General features: G+C 39.5%; 1 protein-coding gene across 2 annotated transcripts in view; it reads right to left on the bottom strand.

The window, feature by feature from the left end:
• Ptchd4 (patched domain containing 4) overlaps positions 1-5,795 on the bottom strand; it is a 176,906-nt gene that overhangs the window by 13,340 nt on the left and 157,771 nt on the right. The gene's annotated exons all lie outside the window — the stretch shown is intronic.

The following is a 5,795-nucleotide window of genomic DNA, read 5'->3' on the forward strand; positions in this document are numbered from 1 at the left end:
AAACTGAATCCTGAGTCATCCAGGAGCCACTGCACTCAGAGCAGCTGAAACTGAATCCTGAGTCATCGAGGACCCACTGCACTCAGAGCAGAAGGATTTCCAGATCCAAGAGGTGGCCTGAGTCCCAGGAGTTCTTCCACCCAGGAGATTAGGAGCATAAGACCACAGAGACCTCTGGACTCTGAGGAGCTCTGCAATAAGCAAGATAACTGGAAATACAGACTCCAGTTTTACACAGTGAGGGCATGTACCACTAGAGTTAACCAGATGGCGAAAGGCAAGCGCAAGAACATAAGCAACGGAAACCAAAGTTTCTTGGCATCATCAGTGCCCAGTTCTCCCAATATAGCAAGCCCTGAACACCCCATCACACCTGAAAAGCAGGATTCAGAATTAAAATCACTTCTCATGATGATGATAGAGGATTATAAGAAGGAATTAAGTAACTCCCTTAAAGAAATACAGGAGAGTACAAGTAAACAGATAGAAGCCCTTAAAGAGGAATCACAGAAATCCCTTAAAGAAATGGAAGAAAACACAAAGAAGGAATTAAACAAAAACATTTAGGATCTGAAACTAGAAATAGAAACAATAAAGAAAGTTCAAAGGGAGACAACCATGGAGATAGAAAACCTAAGAAAGAGATCAGGAGTCACAGACGCAAGCATCACCAACCGAATACAAGAGATAGAAGAGAGAATCTCAAATGCAGAAGATACGGTGGAAAATATTGACGCAGTTGTCAAAGAAAATGCAAAATGCAAAAAACTCCTAACTCAAAACATCCAGGAAATCCAGGACACAATGAGAAGACCAAACCTAAGGATAATAGGTATAGATGAGAATGAAGATTCTCAACTTAAAGGGCCAGTAAATATCTTCAACAAAATTATTGAGGAAAACTTCCCTAACCTAAAGAACAAGATGCCCATAAACATACAAGAAGCCTACAGAACACCAAATAGACTAGACCAGAAAAGAAATACCTCCCGTCACATAATAATCAAAACATCAGATGCACAAAACAAAGAAAAAATACTAAAAGCAGTAAGGGAAAAAGGTCAAGTAACATAGAAAGGCAGACCTATAAGAATTACACCAGACTTCTCACCAGAGACTATAAAAGCCAGAAGAGCCTGGACTGACATCATACAGACCCTAAGAGAACACAATTGCCAGCCCAGATTACTATACCCAGCAAAACTCTCAATCACTATAGATGGTGAAACCAAGATATTCCATGACAAAACCAAATTTGCACAATATCTTCCCACAAACCCAGCACTTCAAAGGATAATTGATGGAAAATGCCAACACAAGGAGGGAAACTACAACCTAGAAAAAGCAAGTAAGTAATCTTCCAACAACCCCAAAAGAAGATACAAACATAACTTTACCTCTAATAACAAAAATAACAGGAAGCAACAATCATTTTTCCTTAATATCTCTTAACATCAATGGTCTCAATTCCCCAATAAAAAGACGCAGACTATCAGACTGGATACACAAACTAGACCCAGAATTTTGCTGCATACAAGAAACGCACCTCAGTGACAAAGACAGACACTACCTCAGAATAAAAGGGTGGAAAACAATTTTTCAAGCCAATGGTCCCAAGAAACAAGCTGGAGTAGCCATTCTAATATCAAATAAAATCGACTTTCATCCAAAATTAATCAAAAAAGATAAGGAAGGACACTTCATACTCATCAAAGGAAAAATCTACCAAGGTGAACTCTCAATTCTGAACATCTATGCTCCAAATGCAAGGGCACCTATATACATAAAAGAAACTTTGCTAAAGCTCAAAACACACATTACACCTCACACAATAATAGTGGGGGATTTCAACACCCCACTGTCAGCAATGGACAGATCATGGAAACAGAAACTAAACAGAGACACTTTGAAATTAACAGAAGTTATGAACCAAATGGACTTAACAGACATCTATAGAACATTTCATCCTAAAACAAAAGAATATACCTTTTTCTCAGCACCTCATGGTACCTTCTCCAAAATAGACCATATAATTGGTCACAAAACAAGCCTCTACAGATACAAAAAGATTGAAATAATCCCTTGCATCTTATCAGATCACCACGGACTAAGACTGGTCTTTAATAATGACAAAACCTATGGAAAACCCACGTGCACATGGAAACTGAACAACTCTCTACTCAATGATGACTTGGTCAAGGAAGAAATAAAGAAAGAAATAAAAGACTTTTTAGAATTCAATGAAAATGAGGACACATCATACCAAAACTTGTGGGACTCCATGAAGGCAGTGCTAAGAGGAAAACTCATAGCTCTAAGTGCCTACAAAAAGAAACTGGGAAGAGCACACACTAACAAGTTGACTGCACAACTAAAAGCTCTAGAACAAAAAGAAGCAAATACACCCAGGAGGAGTAGAAGGCAGGAAATAATCAAACTCAGGGCTGAAATCAACCAAATAGAAACAGAAAGAACAATACAAAATATCAATAAACCAGGAGTTGGTTCTTTGAGAAAATCAACAAGATAGATAAACCGTTAGCCAGATTAACCAGAGGGCACAGAGACAGTATCCAAATTAATAAAATCAGAACTGAAAAGGGAGACATAACAACAGAAACTGAAGAAATTCAAAAAATCATCAGATCTTACTACAAAGGCCTATACTCAACAAAACTGGAAAACCTGGATGAAATGGACAATTTCCTAGACAGATACCAGGTACCGAAGTTAAACCAGGAGCAGATAAACCATCTAAATAGTCCCATAACCCCTCAGGAAATAGCAGCAGTCATCAAAAGCCTCCCCACTAAAAAAAGCCCAGGACCAGATGGTTTTAGTGCTGAATTCTATCAGACCTTCAAGGAAGACCTAATACCAATTCTCTTCAAACTATTCCACAAAATAGAGACAGAAGGAACACTACCCAATTCGTTCTATGAAGCTACAATTACACTCATACCCAAACCCCACAAGGACCCGACAAAGAAAGAGAACTTCAGACCAATCTCCCTTATGAACATCGATGCAAAAATACTCAATAAAATTCTAGCAAACCGAATCCAAGACCACATCAAAACAATCATCCATCATGATCAAGTAGGTTTTATCCCAGGAATGCAGGGATGGTTCAATATTCGGAAATCCATCAATGTAATCCACTATATAAACAAACTTAAAGAAAAAAACCACATGATCATCTCACTAGATGCTGAGAAAGCATTTGACAAAATTCAACATCCCTTCATGATAAAAGTCTTGGAAAGATCAGGAATTCAAGGCCCCTACCTAAACATAGTAAAAGCAATTTACAGCAAACCAGTAGCCAACATCAAGCTAAATGGAGAGAAACTTGAAGCAATCCCACTAAGATCAGGGACTAGACAAGGCTGCCCACTCTCCCCCTACCTATTCAATATAGTACTGGAAGTCTTAGCCAGAGCAATTAGACAACAAAAAGAAGTCAAAGGGATACAAATAGGAAAGGAAGAAGTCAAAATATCGCTATTTGCAGATGATATGATAGTATACTTAAGTGACCCCCAAACTTCCACCAGAGAACTCCTAAACCTGATAAACAACTTCAGCAAAGTGGCTGGTTATAAAATCAACTCAAACAAATCAGTAGCCTTCCTCTACATGAAAGATAAACAGACTGAAAAAGAAATTAGGGAAATGACACCCTTCACAATAGTTGCAAATAATATAAAATACCTTGGTGTGAATCTAACCAAGCAAGTGAAAGACCTGTATGACAAGAACTTCAAGTCTCTGAAGAAAGAAATTGAAGAAGATCTCAGAAGATGGAAAGATCTCCCATGCTCATGGATTGGCAGGATTAATATAATAAAAATGGCCATCTTGCCAAAAGCAATCTACAGATTCAATGCAATCCCCATTAAAATCCCAACTCAATTCTTCACAGAGTTAGAAAAGGAAATTCTCAAATTCATATGGAATAACAAAAAACCCAGGATAGCGAAAACTATTCTCAACAATAAAAGAACTTCTGGAGGAATCACCATCCCTGACCTCAAGCTGTACTACAGAGCAATAGTGATAAAAACTACCTGGTATTGGTACAGAGACAGGCAGGAAGATCAATGGAATAGAATTGAAGACCCAGAAATGAACCCACACACTTATGGTCACTTGATCTTTGACAAAGGAGCTAAAACTGTCCAGTGGAAAAAGGACAGCATTTTCAACAAATGGTGCTGGTTCAACTGGAAGACAACATGTAGAAGAATGAAAATTGATCCATTCTTATCCCCTTGTACAAAGCTCAAGTCTAAGTGGGTAAAGGACCTCCACATAAAACCAGATACACTGAAACTAATAGAAGAGAAGGTGGGGAAAAGCCTCGAATACTTGGGCACAGGGGAAAAGTTCCTGAACAGAACTCCAATGGCATATGCTCTAAGATCGAGAATTGACAAATGGGACTTCATAAAATTGCAAAGTTTCTGTAAGGCAAAGGACACTGTCAATAGGACAAAACGACAACCAACAAATTGGGAAAAGATCTTTACCAATCCTTCATCTGATAGAGGGCTAATATCCAATATATACAAAGAACTCAAGAAATTAGACTCCAGACAACCAAATTACCCTATTAAAAAATGGGGTATAGAGCTTAACAAAGAATTTTCAACGGAAGAAACTCGAATGGCCGAGAAGCATCTAAAGAAATGTTCAGCATCCTTAGTCGTCAGGGAAATGCAAATCAAAACAACCCTGAGATTCCATCTCACACCAGTCAGAATGGCTAAGATTAAAAACTCAGGTGATAGTAGATGCTGGCGAGGGTGTGGAGAAAGAGGAACACTCCTCCATTGTTGGTGGGACTGCAAGATGTTGCAACCACTTTGGAAATCAGTCTGGCGGTTCCTCAGAAAATTGGACATAGCATTACCCGAGGATCCAGCTATACCACTCCTAGGCATATACCCAGAAGATGCTCGAACATATAATAAGGACATATGCTCAACTATGTTCATAGCAGCCTTATTTATAATAGCCAGGAGCTGGAAAGAACCCAGATGTCCTTCAACTGAGGAATGGATTCAAAAAATGTGGTATATTTACACAATGGAGTATTACTCAGCTATTAAAAACAATGAATTCGAGAGGTTCCTAGGTAAATGGATGGAACTAGAAATTATCATCCTGAGTGAGGTAAGCCAATCACAAAAGAACACACATGGTATTCACTCACTGATTATTGGATATTAGCCTAGAACCTTGAAATGCCCAAGATGCAACTCACAGGCCACATGAAGCCCATAAAGAAGGAAGACCAAGTGAGGGTGATTCGGTCCTTCTTACAAGGAGCAACAAAATACTCAATGGAGCAAATATGGAGACAAAGTGAGGGACAGAAACTGAAGGAGGGGCCGTCTCAAGACCACTCCACCTGAGTATCTATCCCATGTGCAATCACCAAAGGTAGATGCTGATGTGGAAGACAGGAAGTGCATGCTGATAAGAGCCTGATATGGATATCTCCTCAGAGGCCTTCAAGAGTCAGACATATTCAGAGGCAGATGCTCACAACTAGCCATTGAACTGATCATGGGGTTCTCAATAGAGGAGTTAGAGTGAAGACTGAAGGAGCTGAAAGGGTTTGTGGCACCATGAGGAGAGCAACAATACCAACCAACCACAGCTCCCAGGGTCTAAACCACCAGCCTGGGAGCACTTAGGGGGGAATCCAGGGCTTCAGCTGAATATGTAAAAGTGGAGGGCCCTGCTGGGCATAGGTGGAAGAAGAGAACCTTGACCTCATGAAGGCT

This window comes from Grammomys surdaster, unplaced genomic scaffold (assembly GCF_004785775.1).
Source record: "Grammomys surdaster isolate TR1022 unplaced genomic scaffold, NIH_TR_1.0 169, whole genome shotgun sequence".
Taxonomy (NCBI): domain Eukaryota; kingdom Metazoa; phylum Chordata; class Mammalia; order Rodentia; family Muridae; genus Grammomys; species Grammomys surdaster.